Below are 21,606 nucleotides of genomic sequence, written 5' to 3'. Positions count from 1 at the left end.
TAGGATGGTGTAGAATGATTCCCAGATATCTGAGACTGTGGATTCATGAATGGCTCTATTAATAAGAAAGATATAGGATACGCTATGGATTCAGTGGCTAGTTTGAGGAAGATGGGAGATTGGTTGTCTGCAAAGAGAGAGCAGGGTTTAAGTGTGAGCAGTAGTGATTTGATGCAGGCAGTGGGGACTAGTTTAAGGGAAAATGGGTTTTTGTTGCATGGGTTAGAAGAGATGGGGGGGGTCTGGATTGTGGCTGGTGTGAGTAAGTTTTTGGATAGTATCTATGAAGTAATTATTGAGAAGGGTGACAGTTTGTACTGGGGTATTATTTGGGTAAGGGGTGGGAGTAGAAGGGTTACAGGGTGAAGAATTTTATTTATGGCAGACCAGAATTTTTGTGGGTTGGATTTTCTGTCGAATTGGGGTGAGTTGAAAAATATTTTCTTATCTTTGTTCATTATTTTTTGAAAGGTTCCTGAGTTCTCTGTAGTTTTGAAGCAGAGAAGGTGATTTAGTTTTGACCCAAACTTTCCACACACTATCTCTTTTATGCATAAGCGCGCAAGTTTTTTTTAGTGAGCCAAGGGGCAAATTTAGATTTAATTTGATTTTTCCTTGAGGGGGCATGAGAGTTGAGAATATCAAGGAAGATTTGATTAAATTTTAGCATGGCTTCAGTGAGAGGGAGCTGCCAGAAGAAGGACCAGTTGATGTTTGATAATGTGTTGTTAAATGAGTTGACACAAATTAGAGAGTTTACGGCAGTCTCTGTGTGATTGTATTTTTGGTTCTTGGAGAAAGTATCTTTGGATGTGAGTTGGAAGATGATCACTTAAGGTGTCAGGTAAGGTAGAGGAATTGTGATAGAGATTTGGGGTGTTTGTAAGAATCCAATCTAGGATTGCAGTGGCAGGAGAGGTTTTGTGTATGCATGTGGGGGATGAGACAAGTTGGTGGAATCCATGTAAGTTAATAATGAGTTGTAGGGAGTCAGTTGTTAGTTTGGAGCAGTCTATGTTAATGTCACCAAGGATGATAGCTTTATTAGGATATGTTGTGGGAGACCCAGGAAAGAACATGCTCAAGGGTGGGAATATTACTGCCTGAAGGGATATATAAGGAGGCTATGGTGAATTTTTTGTGTGCGTTTAGGTGACAATTAAGAATAAGTAGTTCAGCAGGGTGAACATTGGGTAGAGGAATGGATAGAGGTGTGAGGTTAAGTTGATTAGAGTATAGGATGGCAATGCCTTTACCTTTCTCTGGGAGTCTCTTGGAGCAGTAGCTGTTATAGTCGGGTGGTAAAATTATATTATTAATGATATGAAACTTTACCAAGTTTCAGAAAGGGTAGAAATGTATGAGGAGGTACGGGCAATCCAAGCATGGAGTTCAGTGATTTTGTTGATGAGGCTTTGGATGTTGAGAGTAGACAGATAGGCTTTTGGAGTTTAACTTAAGTGATGAAAGCATTTAAATATGTTGCCTTTCATCTGCTGTGGTTTATATCTAACCAGCATTTCATCTGCTGTGGTTTATATCTAACAAGCATTTTGACATACCACTATATTTTGGTGCCATACTGAAACCTCTGATGCTGTAAGATAATGTTATCTCATTGAGAGCATAGCTTCACTTGTCACATTGGTACTGTGAGCCTGTCTGGAGTCTATCATGATTTCCATCTCCTGTGCCTCATTTCTACTGAGTAATACATCTGGATAACCAATTCTGTTTTGGTTAATGATAATCAATGTTGTTTATGGATTTAATTACAACTTGTTCTTTCATTAAAACACCAAAGAAGACTGGGAGAAGCCTGAGCATTAGCTGTATTAGATCTGCAATCCATTGTAATCCTAATCTATATTACAGCTGCCTTAAATAAACAGTCCTACATCATTTGTGAATCTTCTTTATTTATACCTTTTCATCATTGTTTGAGTTGTCCAGATGGTGTTCAATATGTCACCTGCATTAAGTTAAATAATCTTTGTTGCTTGTTTTGATTAACTTCCTTTTTTCCATTCATTACCTTTAAAGTCATTGATATTACTACTGTTTTGAAACTGCTGTGCATGTGTCTTATAAAGTACAAAACAGATTGTTTAATTTATATGCGTTGAATGTCTTTATGTTTTGAAACATTGCATTCTGTGATTTTGTTATTATATGCTCATTATGAGTTACAGGAATTGTCATTCATTATTATAGGAGCCTTTTACTGGACTTTCACATTTAAAACACACAAGCCTTCATCAGCAACATGCAATAAAATGTAAGAAAATTACAGTGCAACATTGGTATTGAGCAAGATCCATCGAGAGGGCTCCAGTTGTGGGATATCTTGATAGGATCAGCAGATATGAACTGGAGTTTCACAGTGCCACTTTGGGGTGAAATTATGTGGTATTTTGTGAGACAGCCAAGGAGCCTGCATATCGTTGTAGTCTTGTTGTTGGAACTCACTGTACTTTTCTGTTATATAGGACCTATACACTAATATGAAGTCCATATAAGCAATAGAATGAGTATTATTTTTGTCTTGCTAATCTTTTATTTTTAACTGTTTAGCCTGATTTAATTTCAGCTTTGGTCCCTATTTCACTGTTGCCATACCACCTGTTTTTTCTATAATTTAAAGTTTTAGGAGGTGAATGATTAGTGGAAGGGCAAGCATGCTGTTTTTTTATTTACTCTCAAAGTGGCTGAAGTTCCCAGTGGTATTATCAGTTCTTTGAAAGAGTTATGAGGCAGGAACATGCCTCTTCTGACACTCTCTGCCTAGTAATGCATGGAGCTCTTTGCAAGAGTTCACATACTTCTCCCTTGGCACAGTGTTAGGACATCAGAACTGGTTATTTCAGAACTGGTTAATTCTAGGTGATTCTAATATATGGGTTGATGACAGGTCAGTGCTCTTACAAGAGTATTTATCTGTGCTTTGACAAGTTCAGGAATTGTCCACTTGTTTGCTTTTTATGTCTTCAATGAATGAAATTTAATTTAGTAGACTTATGAGCATTCACTAAATATCACAGAAGTATATTTCTGAGGAACAGCTGCAGAAGAGACATTGACCTCTGTAGCCAGGGTGAGCTAATACAGAATACAGATAGCTGTGTTCTACTCTTTAATGCAAACTCCCTAACATTTATTCTGATCAAGATGCAACTAAACTGTCATGTCTTAGAAAACCAGCTATAGTCTATTGGGATGGTGATGAACTTCCACCCCCAAGGAAACAAATTATCTGAAAAAAATCCAAAGCCATTCTTTCACCCCAATTTTTTCTACTGCTTTGCACTTTCTGAAGCATTTGAGCCTGCCAAATGCTTTGGTTATGTTAATTAGGATATAGCCCTTGATTATCTGATTGATTTGTAATTTACAATTATTGATATGATGTGATTTACAATACACCATAGACAGCTGCCCTTAAAATACTGCACTTACAGTAGTAATGCACAAAACTGAGAACTTGTAGAAAATAAAGCCAGAATAAGAAGTTCCTGTGATTTTTTGCTGCCCACTTACTTTGTGGTTGCACCAAACTCACCAGTACAAAGAAACAATCTTTTGCCTTCTGGTCAGTTCAAACCTAGAGGCACTCTGACCTTACATTCACACTTAACATCTTGACATTAGCAGCATTAGCCTGTTATTATATTGCAAATATATGCATTCATAATAAACATTAGATATGTAACTCCGTACAAATTAATAATAATAGTTTATTAGAACTTAGCTGATTAGTTTTTCAGAGACTTTTCCAAAACCTGAACTGAAGATTATGGTGGTACACCCTTCAGTATTCTTTACATTCATTGGTTACCAGTTAATCCAATTCTGATTACACGAACACTGTAGCTGATTATGCTACTCAGAGAGCAGAAGGCTGAGAATGCACATCTGGAGAATGTGCCAGCCCACTGCAAGGAATGCACATACATAGTCATCCACACATGGTATACATAGCCCACCACAGAACATGCGCACATGCATTCATCCACACATTGTATGCCTAGTCCACCGCAGGGCATGAATACATGCACTCATTCACACATGATAAGCATAGCCCACTGCAGGGCATGCCTGCATGCACTCACTCACACATGGTATGCATAGCCCACTACAGGGCACACACACATGCACTCATTCACACATAGTATGCATATCCCACCACAGGGCATGCACACATGCACTCATTCACACATGGTATGCATAGTCTACTGCAAGGCATGAGCACGTGCACTCACTCAGGCATGGTAAGCATATCCCAATGCAGGGCATGCACACATGCCCTCATTCACACATGGTATGCACATCCCAATGCAGAGCATGCACACATGCACTCATTCACACATGGTAAGCATATCCCAATACAGGGCATGCAGACATGCACTCATTCACAGATGGTATGCATATCCCAATGCAGGGCATGCACACATGCACTCATTCACACATGGTATGCATATCCCAATGCAGGACATGCATGCATGCACTCATTCACACATGGTAAGCATATCCCAATGCAGGGCATGTACACATGCACTCATTCACACATGGTATGCATAACCCCCCACAGGGCATGAGCACATGCACTCATTCACACATGATATACATATCCCACAGCAGGGCATGCACACATGCACTCATTCACACATGGTATGTATTCTCAATGCAGGGCATGCACAAATGCACTCATTCACACATAGTATGCATATCCCAATGCAGGGCATGCACATATGCACTCATTAACAAATAGTAAGCATATCCCAATGCAGGGCATGCACACATGCACTCATTCACACATGGTATGCATATCCTAATGCAGGGCATGCACACATGCACTAATTCACACATGGTAAGCATAGTCTACTGCAAGGCATGTGCACGTGCACTCACTCAGACATGGTAAGCATATCCCAATGCAGGGCATGCACACATGCCCTCATTCACAGATGGTATGCATATCTCAATGCAGTGCATGCACACATGCACTCATTCACACTTGGTATGCACATCCCAATGCAGAGCATGCACACATGCACTCATTCACACATGATAAGAATATCCCAATACAGGGCATGCAGACATGCACTCATTCACAGATGGTATGCATATCCCAATGCAGGGCATGCACACATGCACTCATTCACACATGGTATGCATATCCCAATCATTACATGCATGCATGCACTCATTCACACATGGTAAGCATATCCCAATGCAGGGCATGCACACATGCACTCATTCACACATGGTATGCATAACCCCCCACAGGGCATGAGCACATGCACTCATTCACGCATGATATACATATCCCACAGAAGGGCATGCACTCATTCACACATGGTATGTATTCTCAATGCAGGGCATGCACAAATGGACTTATTCACACATAGTATGCATATCCCAATGCAGGGCATGCACATATGCACTCATTCACAAATGGTAAGCATATCCCAATGCAGGGCATGCACACATGCACTTATTCACACATGGTATGCATATCCTAATGCAGGGCATGCACACATGCACTCATTCACACATGGTAAGCATATCCCAATGCAGGGCATGCACACATGCACTCATTCACACACGGTATGTATTCTCAATGCAGGGCATGCACATATGCACTCATTCACACATGGTAAGCATATCCCAATACAGGACATGCACACATGCACTCCCACATAGTATGCCTAGCCCAACACAGGGCATGCACACTTGCACTCTCTCACACATGGTATGCATACCTACAGGTAACTAGAAAACTTTACAAGTCACCTACTGTACATCTTTGGGATATGAGATGAAACCAAATCATCTAGGGAAAACTCAGGTAGACACAGGGAAGACATGCAAACTCTGCACAGAATGAGTCCCAACTCCAAGCTGAGGATGAAAATGAAGAATTAAGCCCTGTGAAGCAGCAACACTAATCACTGTGCTCGCTCCTTATTATAATTTTCAGACTTACATGTGCGAGCCCTAGAATTATGAAAAAAAAAACATGGAAAGCACAAAACAACAGTGACTATCCACAATTGTTGTTTTCCTTTAAAGTTGTTTATTATAGTAGTGCAAGCCCCCTACAGTTTCCATTATAGGGCCCAAACCCCTCACCTTCCTCAAGCTTATACAAACTAGCTTTGAGATTACCATATTTTGGAGAAAAGAGAACACTTTTCAAAACAACGATATCATACTTATGTGTAAGTCCGCATTTCTACTCATTCAGTCTTGCCTTTCCACTACTTGCACTAATGAATCTCAGAATATTAAATAGTTCCCCACTGCATAGCTGTTTCACACTATATACGCCTACACAACATAAGACTGTTAATATATCTGAACAGCTTACATGTTATATCTAGACTATATGCAGCAAAACAAATATGAATCAAGTCCCAGATTGAGAGGACCCAATCCACTAAATTCAAATTGTTTCAAATTCAGCCTGATGGAAAAATAAAGTTAAATGTTTTCTGCAGGGTGGCAAGTCCCCTCCTGCACATCTTCATGCTTGAAGTAAGACCCCCCCCCAAACAAAAAGTAACTAATATATGCCAACTCCATCGTTACGTAAATAGTGAAGATGGTAAAATTCCAAGAACAAAGGAATCACTGCTGGTGTATATATATATATATATATATATATATATATATATATATATATATATATATATAACTTTACCACAAGGATCCTTGTTTACTTTACATTCAACAAAGTATAGGAAAGCTTTATGCAATTTATGATATCATTGTCATACCAGAACGAGAATTCTAATGACCCTCTATATGCTGCTGTTAGCAATGTGTACCTTTACTGTACACATAATATGGGTTATATGCCTTTAAATGCATAAATTAAGCTTTTCTTGTATCTCAGATGAAGAAGTTCTCTGCCCATTTGGAACGATGCATTTAACAAGCTATCATAATCAAATATAAGTAACCTAGGCTGTACACCTTTTAAAATAATTTGCCAACCTTCATCTAAAGAAATCTCACAACTAAAATTAGTTTTCTTCAGTATGGACTGAAAATGTTATCATTACAAGTACCTGATGAGACTGCTGTCTACATCACTTTTATTACAGTTCAGAAAGACAGCTCATCAAAACTACCACGGAATAAGAAGTAGATTTTTTTCCCATGAGACAGAATTATAGCTTTATCATTACAGATACTTTGATCTGGTTGCTCTCTGTCTCCATTGTATGCCTTTCACAGGAATGTGACAAAACTGTCCTACAGTTCTGTAGCAGTTAAAAAGCGAGTGCCAGTTTTTATCCAGGCTGAGTGACAGTTTTATATCTGAACCACTAGAAAAAAAATAGGTCACTAGATGGAATGAATTTTATTGCATTGTTCTTTGTGTTAACACTGTTTGGCAGAGCTAAGCGACTGATCTTTCTTACTTGTCAGTTCTCTTGACAGTGACCAGATGGAGGGAAGAAAAAAATCATGTTGTACACCTTAAATCCACTTAGAAGTACTGTTCTTTCTAATTAATTACAATTAGTAGGCCGTAATTGAAATACACGAACAGCAGACATAATGTGAAAAATGTCCATGAAAAAGTAATAGCAGTGCACAACTTATAAAGGTCTGAATCACTTTACCTGTAGGTAAATATAATAAACATAATAATGACTTCATAACAGCCCCACGAGTGACTCTTCTTCTTCGCCACTGAACTATGTAGAGAACTTATATAGGTTATAGGTTTCTTGTACTAAAATAAGAAAAGAACTGAATATTAGGATGAAAAATTGTTCTGTGAAGAGGAACAGTGAAACTGAAGAATAATCTGAATATAGTTAAAAAGCACTGGGCCAGATTCTGTAAAGGTCGTGGAATCTGGCACATTATGCTGATACCAGCATGAAACTTGGGGATAATATTGTGATATGGAAATGTACATCAAGAAACTCAAAATAGCTCAGAGCACAATGGAGTATCACAATATGAACAATGTACTAAAGAACTGAGCAAGTAATCCATAAGTAATTAGAAATGGTTGTCCAATCACACAGTACTGTAACAAGAAAGATGGTCACAATTCAAGTATCCTGATAGTTTTAGTTATAGAATCTGTACAGTAAGGTTAAGGACAACTATGTAATGTAACTAACTCCATTATTATACCCCCCCCAAAAAAGAAAGAAAGAATAAAAGAATGCCAACTATCTCAATGTAAGTCCCATAGCATTCATAACACACATTTTCAAAAATAGACACAAAAATATCTCGGACATCTATAGATATTTCTGTAATTCATCCGCTAACATAAAATATGTGCTTCAAAGCTGCAGTGCCATTTGTAGTATATATATTGACAACAGTCTTTACAGTAAGTTCAGAGACAACTATGGATATCTCCGTAATGCATGTATTAATAAAATATGTCATCTTGGACTTAGGATTCCGACAGATTCTATAAATTATCTAATAAGAAAATTAAAGTCAAAGGGCAATCATGGTCAGATCACCATAACTAACATTTGTTAACAATGGGTTCAGGACTTGTGTGGGGATGGGGAACACAAGTAATGCACACACCCAAGGAAAGTGGGAGATAGAGAAGAAGATTTGGGGTATGGTGAAGAAGTGGGACACACAAGAGGGCTATTGGAATAGGAAAATCTGAGGCAAAGTCAGAGGGGCATAGACAATGTTTTGGGTGGGAATAGGCTCCATTTTCTTTTAAAGAACAGAAAAAAGATAAATTTAGGGAAAGAGGAGAAGAAGGACATGATACAGGCAAACCCATAGAACAAATATCACAACACAAGACAGACAATGGTTGGAAAAAAATCAGGAAGGACAAGTAAGTTACACAGGGAACACGCTGTACAACATGGGCAATGGAAAGCTGTCAAACAGGGTGAGGATGCATACCAGCCATGGTGAAATAGACAAAAACATTTCTACCTATTCACTATCATGTTATGACATGTCAAAAACTGTGTGGTAGTTATACCAAGATGTGTATGACCAATGGTGTATGTGTGTTGGAGAGTACTAATGTAGGATCACAGTACACACTGGATAAATATACACATATCCAAATAGTCCATCAGCATTGCAGGTATAAGCCAAGCAACATCATAGATGAGCAAATGCAGGTCTAACGATGGCAAGTACCTCCATCAGAAGACAGAACCAAACCTGTGACCATGCACATAAAAGGCAAACAACCAAGCACAGTGCCAAACAGAAGTACTGCAGATTATCAAAGGCTGCTACCTACAAAAGTAGGTGTAAACAACCCAAACAAATGTCTAATGATATGTGTATATGTTATACACATATGCCATGTCAAAGGCTTTTCTCAGGTGTACATCTGTATGTATCCTTTCAGTGGCATAAATGGAATGTTCATGAAAGCAAGGTCGATACACACATACACCAATGAAATGTAATAATATGTTCAAAAATGTAACGGTACAGCATAATAAATATAACAGGTTGTGCATATGGATGTGAAAAAACTACACTGTGTAACACACAAGTGCAATAAGAACAAGGAAGCATTGCAAGGATTAGACAGTAACCTGTGTGCACGTGTCCTACATTGTACAATGGCCATATATTTGGCATTTGTTCACTGTGTCAAATTAATGCATGACAATTGTTAGCAGTTTCAACAAAAGGAAACAAAAAAATAATAGTGAAATATGAAGAAGGGAGGGTGGTGAACAACCTGGGACCACATCAGGGGAAAGCAGGAAAAAGTAAGTTGACACAATGCAAATGCATGTGCACAGCACACAGGGTGCTCTAGAAGCCACACAGAAATACATTTAACCAAATGGAAAATGTATGTTAAATGGCCAGATTGTTTGATGATGTCCACAGATCTTGACATGTATTAACACACATACACAGTAATGTGCAATCAAGTCAGATCAACATGAATAGGTAAGCAAGCTAAAAATTGCAAACACATACACATATACTGTCTGCAAATGTCAAATAATGGAACATAAGTGTATGTCACTGGCCAATAGGGGCACATATACCCCTGCTCATTATGGGGCAGAGAACACTCCTGTGTGCATCATTACAGCGTGACACCTGTAACTCAGTGAACTCTCACATATCAAAGGTACATTTGTGTCAGTATGTTTCTGACTATGTGCACACATACATATGTTCAGTTAATGTGCACAGCTATTTGTGGAAGATGTGAAGTCATGTCAGCACATAATGGATGTGGAAATACTATATACAACAAACACGGTGTAATGTACTGTTAAAGAATATGTTATCTATAACAGTGTGCACATTGCTGTTTGATACAGTCAGAAAAGGAGGACTGCATGTGGACAGGATATACCTGTATATGATCCCACACGGCATTAGTATTGCCAACCCATGGCACAACACTACATCTTGACAGTGGGACATCATAACAACTGTCATCCAAAACACATTTAGAATGACATGTCTGTTTGTTGGGTATACCTTTTATGGCAAAACACAAATACAAGGCATATCACATTGTTAGTGATGGAGTATGGACAGCATATTTTGGCTGTCAGTCGCCCCAGTAACACACATGTTTACAGGCTACCTCTTGGAGTATTAGCTGCAGGTTAACTACCACAGTGCATGGGCAGTTGAATATGTGTGGAAAGTGAAATGTGTTAATGTGTGTCATGCACCAGATGGCTTAGTGGTTAAGGTCTTTGCCTCCCATGCACAAGGTACAAGGTTCGATCCTGACCTCCGACCAATGCCTGTTTGGAGTTTACATGTTCTCCCTGTGTCTCCATGGGGTTTCTCACATGTCCAAAAAACATGCTGAGTGTTTCCATCTCAAACTCACCAATGAATGGAGCTATGGGCAGTAGCACAGACTCTGCATGGTACGCTACAGGGGGAAGAGTTGTACAGACCAACCACTTTGGGCATTTGCTGTGGTGCACAGTATCCACAAGATAGGAGAACACAGATCACAGACTGCATGCCATGGCAGGGCTAGCCACTCGACAGTGTAAACTATGGCTCTAGGTGATTCTGTCATGTTGACTAATTTCACCAAAAAAAGGGCATGGGTAGTTACCGGTTGTAAGTGGGTTGAGGACCTGACCTACTCTGACCTATGCCAGGGACCTGTGCTAATGGTGGGAGGGGTATATGTGCCCCTATTGGCCAGTGTGTGCCTGCAATAAAGCCCAGCATCCCTGGGTCAATAAGCTACTGGCTGGCTGGTGTTTAGTTGCCCAGCCTGGGTTACTTGGGATAGCTCTGTTGAGTGAAAGCTGGACATAAAACCAACCAACATGAATTGAGAATTGCTACGCTTAATGTAGGTTCACTGACAGGATGCAGCTTGGAAGAGGATGTCATGATGATTTGAAGGAGGCTGGACATCCTATGTATCCAGGAGAAGAGATGGAAGGGCAGTGCAGCAAAGTCACTTGGCTTGGGATCCAGAGTCTACTACTCCGGTGGAGGGCAGGCTAGAAATGGTGTAGGAATTGTGGTGTGAGAGAGAGGCTTCAGAAGGCAGTAAGGGATATCATCAGAATTAGTGACAGACTCATGGCAGTCAGACTCCAGTGTAATGGTAGGGCAGTATTCATAATCTCAGCCTATGCCTCACAGCAGGATTGTGATAGTGAGGAAAAGAGTGCATTCAGACAGCAGTTGCAGGACATACTAGATAAAGCAGGACAACATGAATTGGTGTTGATAAAGGGTGACTTGAATGCATGTATCGGGACAGACAGAACAGGATATGAGGACTGACTGGGTCCACATGGGTGGGGCAATAGGAATAAAGAAGGAAAAGCCATTCTAGACTTCTGTCTAGCAAATGGCTTGATAGTAGCCAACACATGGTTCAGAAAGAGAGACAGTCACAAGATCACATACAAGAGTAGTCAACATGTTACTCAGATAGACTTCCTCCTAGTAAGGAAAAGGGACTGGGGGAGAATCCATGATTGCAAGGTAATCCCCAGTTAAACAGTTGGCCCACAGCATAAACCACTAGTTGCAACAATCAGCTGCAGGCAGTGGTGAGAGAATGCTCTGAGGTTAACAGAGACCAGGCTGAAGGCATAGAAGTTGACAGGAGAGAAAGAACAACAGTTCAAGGAATTACTCAGGGCTCTAGCACCCCAAGAAGAGGAGGAAATAGGTGGAGTTGAAGAAGAATGGCAGCACCTAAAAACAGCATGTGTTAGGACTACAGAAAATCTATGTGGCTGAGTGAGGTATGTAAATAAGGTACATAAGGAAAACTGGTGGTGGAAGGCAGAAGTCCAGGAAGTCATCAAAAGAAAAAAGGAGTGCAGGAAGAAGTGTGAGACAGAAAATACTGACCAGGCTAGGAAGGACTACTGGTTGACTAACAAAGAATCTATGAAAGAAGTTGCAATAGCAAATAATAGGGCATCGGAGGCACTGTACCAACGTCTGGAAAGTGACTCGGTAAGGGACACAAAGAAACTATATCAGGTTGCAAGGCAAAGACAGAAAGATAAAGAAAATAGTCAGACACCCTTCATAAGGGATGCCAGCAACAACCTGCTCACCAGTCCAGAGGACATCAAAGGCAGATAGAAGGAGTATTTCCAGCGGGTTTTGAATGAAGAAACCCCCTCAGAAGCTGTACTGCCCCAGAAACAGTATACAATGAGAGAAGAAGAGGAGCCCTCACTAGAAGAAGTAAGAACAGCACTAAGGGAGATGAAGTCAGGGAAAGCAACAGGCTCAGATGAGGTCACAGTAGATATGATAAAGATGCTGGGTGAGATAGGGGAGAAATGGCTCTTGAGGGTACTAATAGCAGTGTGGAGAGAAAGGCTTATCCCAGATGACTGGAGAACAAGCATACTCATGCCAGTGTACAAGAACAAAGGGGACATCCACAACTGTGAGCAGTACAGAAGCCTCAAACTCCTATCACATTGCATACAAGTTCTGGAGAGGGTGATTGATAAATGGATATGCAGAGTAGTAGAATGTAAGATAGGAGATGAGCAGTTTGGCTTCAGATCAGGATGCAGTACAACTGACCTGATGTTTGCATTGAGACAGATACTTGAGCAGGAGCTAGAGATGAGGAGAGAGTCCAAGAGGAGAGAGTTCCTAGACTTGGAGAAAGCATACGACAAGGTCCCATCTGGGCAGTACTGTAGTGGTCAGAAGTCCCAGAAACATTGGTAGAATTAGCTCGTGCTATGTACAAGGACCCTATGACTCAAGTATGAACAGTGTTCAGTCTCACAGAGGGGTTCCCAGTGGGTGTGGGTGTACATCAGAGTTCAGCTCTGAGCCCACTGCTGTTCATACTGGTGATGGATTACATTAGCAAACAGGTTGAAACAGGTTGGAGGGAACGGATCAACAAAGCTGCTGCATGCAGATGATGTGGCAGTACAGGCAGAATCTGAACTAGAACTTCAGCAAAGGATAGGAGAATAGAATGAAAATCTGAAGGCACATGGGATGAAACTAAGCACAGATAAGACGGTGGTAATGGCAGCAAATCAGAGAAATCAGAAGAAGCTGAGAAAAGAGATAGAAGGGAAGATAGTGGAACAGGTAAACAGCTTCAAGTATCTCAGAGGAGTAGTTGAGGAGAAGGGTAGTCTGGATGAAGACGCCAAAGCTAGAATCAGAGGGGCTGCAGCCAACTGGCATAGAATATCAGGTGTAGTATATGACAGAAAAATGCTAAAGAAGCTGAAAAGTAAGGTGTACAAGACAGTGGTGTGAACAGCACCATGGTAGGGTATAGAAACCTGGGCAGTAAAGGCAGAACAGTTGAAGAAGCTAGATGTGATGGAAATGAAGTCCCTGAGAAGGGTGGTAGGATGCACATTGTGGGACAGATGAAGAAATGAAAACATAAGAGCAGAAGCCAAAGTAGCTCCAATTGCAGAAAAGATCAAAGAGAACAGATTATGGTGGTTTGGACACATGTGCAGAAAAGCAGAAGGCAATCTGGTGAGGAAGATTTGGGACAGACAGGAAGAAGGTAAGAGGAAGTGAGAACATTCAGCAAAGAGTTGGATGGATTGTGTGAAAGAAGATCTGCAACAGTCAGGCATGAGTGTTGAAGAAGGCAGGAGTGTAGCACTGAATCGAGAGAGTTGGCGACAGTTAACATGATACCCCGACCCCATGTAGAAACATGGATAAAAAGGGGGCTGATGATGATGATGATGGTGTGTCTTGCACATAGTGAAACTGAAGTAAATGTCACATGACAATAACACATAAGCATGACAGATACATGGTATGCATGCACAAGAGTGCATGTATAGTCCAATCAATGGTATGTTAATCAGCATGTTAGCAGCATAACACAAGTGGAGCACGTAGACAATACTTATGGACTGGAGGGACAAGGCTGATGGGGCTCAGACTCCTGAATGACCTCATGAGCTATTGCCTGAATGAATCCTGCATAGCCTGTGCCATATCCTCAAAGAAGGAAAACATCATGTCCCTCATCTGTGTTCAGAACACATCAGTCATAACCTCCTGCATCTCCTTGCAATAATCATCTTGATTCCAGTAATGTCGATGTCTCTTGTAGGATGCAGGCATGATGGCTGGGGTGGGGGCTGGACCAGGTTCCTCTGCATGTCATCATCATCACTGGCACCATCATCCTCAGAAGACTCTGGCAGTGGCCTGTCCTTTGCATGTCATCATCTTCGGATCAGAGAACATCCACAGGTCCCATATTCGGCAAAGATTAATTGCAAAACACAACAGAAAAGAATACAAATTTCTATCACACAGAACAGTCCCATGAATATCATAGCACAACAAAATATTATTATGATGGCAATTTATATAGGGACTGACACATGTCCATTATGGACAGACTTACTGATGGCCCTATATGTCTTATTCGTGAAAAGGATATCAGTATTATTTTTTGAACAATTCTGTATCATTAGACACACCCACACAGGGTCATTAGCTTTGTAAGAATGTATGAATGCTCAAATCAACAGATTCTACTCTCTGCATTCAATAATTTACATGAGCAGCCACAAAGTGTCATTGCTAAAATGAGGAGAAAGTGATATGACTTTATTGTGGACAACAGGAAAGCCTTATGGCAAACATCTGAGACAGTCAGCATGGTAATTATCTGAACACACATCAATATAATGAGTACAACAGTAAAAACAATGTGGTATGTTCAAGCAACACAGCTGGTGACATGTGAGAGTCTAATATATCTGTCACTAACAGTATTCTCCGTGTGCAACCGTACACATTATCTACCAAAAGGATTAACAATCAGTAGCCTGAAAAATAAAAACATTGTAAATATGCTTGCTGATAATGAACTGCTGCAATCAAATGTGTATCTGCTCAAGTGTCAGTAAACCTAGGCTATAACTGTGTTGCTACAAAAACACCCAAGGAGTTGGAGGCAGATGCAATACCAATGTTGACCTGCAAAGTGTACTGAACATGCACTGCTGCAATCAAATGGGTATCTGCTCAGGTGTCAGTAAACCTAGGCTATAACTAGTTTTCTATAAAAAGACCCAAGGTACTGGAGGTATATTCAATATCACTGTTGAGCTGAAGGACATACCACACAATCTGCAAACAGAAGTTCAAACATTAACACAGTAGGCACTCATTAACCCTATGAACAAACAGGTGATGCACAACCAATCAATCACTAGAAAACACAGCTCTATATACATATAAGTCAAACGGATAACAATCAGAAGGTCGAAGTGGGTTTGGTCAAACCCACTTCAGTCGAAGTCTGGAGGCCAAACAGCGACAATGTTGAACCTGACATTGTCAAAGTACAAATCTTGCCCCCATCTCGACCTATGTTAAAGCCCGTTCCAAGGTCTATGGGGAGGCATATTTCGACAATTTCAGAATTCGACATCGTTGGTTTCGTGGAAAGGGGTCGATGAGCCCATCATTCGATGGGGTCAAGTTCAACCTTCTGATGGTAAACCAAGTCAAACAATACACCACAATCACTAGTCAATTCAATGTGTGACAGATACACTGACCTAACTGTTATTTAGGTTGTGGAATAAAATTCAAAAACTGTATGTTGAAACAATGGCTCAATGCTTAATGAAATTCAACAGTTTGGGATTTCAATCACAGTTGTATGTACAGCTACCATGTAATGATTTCACTTACCTTCCTGAAGCATGACGGGTATTCCTGAATTCTAATCAAATGCATGTTATTGTGAGTAATACAGGCCTGTAAACAGGGGAAGGTGTATTTCATTTCATAAAACCTGGAAAAGGAAGAAAATCATGGCAAAAATTAGGGGATGCAGCACTCAGCAGGATAAAAGTACTCTCACCAAACTAAACAAATATATCGGAGGACAAACAAAGTCCACCAAAGCCAAATGAGGTAAATTTGGCCTCCCAGGACAAGGACAACAACAAGGCATTCTTTAGCTATGCCCACAACCTCAAAGGCAATACACAATTGTGTGCAGAGCTCATTGTAAATGGAGCCACCTATACTGAGCCAGAAGATATAGCAAACCTACTGGCTGAAAAATTCAGCTACAACTTTACCCCTCTCTCTCAATCAACCTTCCCTCAGGAAATACCATCAAATATATCTTCCCCTACTATCACTAGGGAGACAGGTCCTTCATGCACTGTCTAAGGCCAATAACACTGCATCAATGAACACAGACAATATTCCAGGATACTTCCTAAATAGCATGAAACATGATCTATCAGGCCCTTTGGAATTGCTGTTTAACTGTAGCCTCCAAACAGGCTTTGTGTCTCATTAATGGAGAACAGCATCAGTCATTCTTCTGTACAAAGGTGGGCCATCTACAGATCTGGAAAAATACAGACACATAAGTCTCACTAGACCCATATGCAAAGCCATGGAAAGAATTTTCATGGAAATGATCAATAATGACACAGAAAACCTCCGGACACTGGACCCAACCCAGTTTGGTTTCATCAAGGGCAGATCATGCCTACTCAAACTGCTGGACTTCTTTGAGAAGGTCACCAAAGCAATGGATGAGGGCAAAATGGTTTACACTGCCTACCTGGCCAAGGCATTTCACACAATACCTCACTTGGGCATTGTTGATGAACTTAAGAGGTTAGGTACAAACCGTTATGTCACTTGGTGGATAGCCAACTCACTCACAAACAGGACCCAGGAGGTTAGAACTGGGGATTCCATCTGTACAAAGAGGCCAGTAATAAGCAGTGTCCCTCAGGGATTGGTCCTGGGACTGCTCATTTTTTACTCTTACTTATCTGAAGTCAAGGCCAATGTCAATGGCATCTGGCTGACTAAATCTGTGGATGATTACAAATTAGGAGCTGTCATTGAATTGCTCAGCAACACAAATGTTCTCCAGGAAGGGCTAACACAGACAGACAACTGGTGCCAGAGCCATGGACTAAAACTAAATGCCAAAAAATGCATAATAGTATCCTTTGGAAAGTAATCCATCCCATAGTAACTATCATACTGACAACACACCCCTAAGATCTGACCCAGTAGTTAGGGACTTGGGGGCACACATAGACAGCTTTTGACCATCATGTGTCTACAGTAGTGAGGAAATTATTCTATGTTGTGCAACTTATAAACAAAGGTATGGCTTCTAGGTTCAAAGACATCATTGTTGCTATGTATTCGGCATTCATCAGACCTGTTATTGAGTACAATGCCCCCTTTGGTATGTTCCTAACCAAGCATATCCAACATCTGGAATGTCCACAGAGATTCCTCACTAAATAAAATACTGGGTGTAAGTAACATGTTCAATGCAGGCCACCTTAAGGCCCTATCCCTATATTCTGTCTCCTACAGGCTGTTGAGGAGAGATCTATGCCTGGCATACAAGGCATTATCAGAGTCCACTCTTATGAACCCCGTGCATATCTAAAAAGCAAACAGCACAAAAATTGTCCATTCTAAAGGCATAAACCTTGCTTATGATATAAATAGGACCTGTTGGAGACACACAGGTATGTATCCCAGAGACTACCCCTTCTGTGGAACAGTCTCCCCATCCATTTGAAACATAGTTCCTCCCTAACTCAATTCAAGTGTAACTTGGACAACTGGATGGGGAATGGGAAATTCATCCCTTGTTTGGCACCTATGTCTCTAATGGACACAGGCAACCTGTAAATGGTTAACCTCCCAAACCCCTGTTTACACTCATTAAGGTTACCAGAACTTGTCAGAGATTTGAGATGCATGGCTAGATTCAAAAAGGCCCTTGTGGCCATTAGCCTAGTAAACACCTCTGAAACTATAAAATAATCAACATACCTCTCTCCCTCCACTGCTCCTCAAGCCTGTGCATCTGCTCGATGCACATGGCTCTGTTCCTGCTGTGATCCTTCTCACCTGAAATCAGAAAATCAAATGTATGAATAATGTATTCCTTCAAATAAGAGTGATATACATTTCTCAGCACAGTTTTTAGACATTTATTTCTGAAGAGCATTAGATAATCACAATACACAGTTGACATTTTTACATTCAGATGTTAACATCTTTGAACTCAGATTGGAGAATATGTGATTCAATCCTGCAACCACAATCTGCATCCAAACTCTAACCTTAAGAGCTACCTGCCTAGCTAACCCATCTTGCCTAACAAAGCATGTTTTGAATGCAGTGAAAAGACTTAATTTTATGACATCTTGATGGGGGATGGTCTTCTAATAAGGATCTTGGCTTAGGATCATAAGCTGGTCATATAGCAAAACAGTTTGAAAATTACATTCATATCAGCATTTTGTTCAGAAACATTAACAGAAATGGAGAGCATACATTCCTCAGGCAGTGTGACAGTGTTGTGTACCATACAGCTTCTGTAAACAGAACTGTTGTACCTAATGGACACAGTGCTGTACAGTGTGTCTGTGGGCCAGCATATTCCTTGCAAAAAGGAAAATACATACATCTTCCCTGTCCTGCATTTCAGTCTGCACATCTCACTCCCTCAAAACCTGAGGATGACGTTGTTCTAGAAGTGACTGGAATATTTAATGAGAAAACAGACCTTGATAGCACTTTTACACAGTATACAATATTAACCAAAGAATTGCTCAGACATACAACAGTATTTAACATGCTTTACTGACCCTGCTGTTAAAAAACTGATGTTAATGGAATGTTATTGATTAAGGATATGTTCGTAGTACTTCTATGAATAACCGAGTTCTTTGCAACCATGCTCAAAATATCCATTAATATAAATAAGTAGAATATGCTTCTTTAAATAAATGCTATGGATACATTAAAGCAAAATAATAGTTTTAGATTTTTGTGCCCCCTCTCTGGATTTGAGCACACAGCATGCCAAAATGTAGATATTCTGGTCTGTTTCTTTACAATCTGAATTAACAGCCAACGCATGCTATTCCTAAACAAATAGTTACTACTCTATAAACCCTGCCATTAGAAAGCTGATGTTATCAGAACATTATGGACTGTGGACATATTCACAGAAATTCAAAGACTAAAACACGCACAACATAAACATTAATATGAAGTCTTGGAACAAGGCTATTGGTGAATTAAGGTAATGAGTACAGATATACGTTTTCCCCTATGTGGATTGGAACCCACAGCACACCAAAATTTTAGCATCCTGACTGGTTGCTTTACAGGCCAAACTAAGACTCAGCACATGCTAGTTCTAAACAAACAAGTACTGCTCTACAAACCATGTTGTTAGAAACGTGATGTTATCAGAGCATTACGGATTGTGGGTATATTTGTAGGAATTTGAAGACTTACTCGGTAAGTCATAACCATGCACAATATAAGCATTAATATCAAGTATTGCAATATTGTTCTTCCAAAAAATGCTAAGGGTGAATTTAACCAAGGCAACGGATACAGATATAATTTTCCATTATGTGGATTGGAACCCACTGCATGCCAAAATGTAGACATACTGGCTAGTTGCTTTATAGGTCAAACTAACATGCAGCAACAATTTTATTTTTGAAAAAAGGTGTTGTGGTTGTTTATTAGAGCTCCTGTGGTAAATGGATGAATAGGGAAAATGCAGACAATTACTGGAAATTTTACTGTAATAAAATAACAGCTATCAACAAATAAATGACTGTTTAGATTAAATAAATGTGTCTGTGTAATTTCTTAGGAGGAATGATGTAATGAAGTTATATACATGTTTTTATACAAATGTATAACAGTGCAGTAGGTGATACTGTGGGACTGCAATGGAAAACTATGAAGTGCAACGTCATCTGTGGCCTAGGTGCTATAGGCGTCTGTGATATACAAGGACAGTGACTAAGTGAAATTATGTAGTTAAATGTTGTTAAAATATATGTACATCTACAAAAGACATAATGATGTATATTATACACATTATTAAATAAATGAACAACATGGGAATCAAATCCACAGTTAATAGGACAATATTTACCAAGTCCACTTAATTATCCCTATAAGCTAATTCTCACAGCAGTTGCTAAATGGTTATAAAAATGTCTAACTGATATGTATTGCTCAGAGAAATTGTAAAATCTGCAGGAATGTTCAGCTATGGGTAAAATAATGATGTTTACTGTGGGAATCTACAGGCTGCCTCTGCACCTCAACAACCCTCCTTCAAAGCTCCTCCACTTCCCTCCATCCAATACAGGTCACCATAGTGGTGATGAACCTGCATTCCAGTGCATCCCCATCCTATGTCGATGCTCTAATACGAGCTGGTTCCACATGTCGATCATGGTGAAGTTCCTGGGTCTGGTTCTCAGCTTATGCCCCAATCTGGCATACACAGTCAACATCTGGGTCATCTTCTTGCTGGTTCAGTTGGGCACATGGACATGTTTCAGCCTTCTCAAAGAAGCTATCACAATCCTCAGACTGAAGAAGTGTGGTAAATACAAACACAGAGAAATGCTTACTGAGATACCACTCAGTTTGCAGTTAGCAATGGTCTGATCAGTAAATGTATCAAATCAATATCTGAAAGGGGCACTGATGTCATATTATCAGATCATTGGAAGCTAACAGGCACGTGCCACACATGGTACTATTTAAAGATGCCTATTGGGTGTTTACACGTACACCTGGATATTTCGGCACATGAAGCCAATTAATGTGGATGTGCATGAATGGGATTCCAAAAACTTGAATTTTATTAAACCTCATTAATTATGTATGGTGCAAATGGTATGTAAAGGTGGGTGCACATTTGCTAACATTTGATGCTCTGATTTGGAGTAACAGGTACATTGGCAATTGGTAGCATTACTGTTTTAGTGATTATTAAGTCTCTTAAAATTAGCCTTTTCCAAAGGAATGTGTTTAAATTAATTTTTACTCAAAATGTTATCTTTAACAGAAGTTGTTTTAAGCTACTGGGGTGATGTTGCTTTGAACTTTATGCATACAGGTGCTGTTATGTTAAACAGGTGACTTCAGTCCCATATGCAATTGTATAGAAAGACTTTCATTGCAGTTGTTTGCAATATATGAAGACTGATTTATGGATCATCCACAATTCTTACTTGTACAGACAGTACGGATCCTGTGTGGTATAACTACAGAAACCTACAGATTCTGACACTA

The sequence above is a fragment of the Protopterus annectens genome, chromosome 1.part0 (assembly GCF_019279795.1).
Source record: "Protopterus annectens isolate FY-2018-M chromosome 1.part0, PAN1.0, whole genome shotgun sequence".
Classification (NCBI taxonomy): Eukaryota; Metazoa; Chordata; order Ceratodontiformes; family Protopteridae; genus Protopterus; species Protopterus annectens.
Note: the sequence above shows the minus strand (reverse complement) of the source record.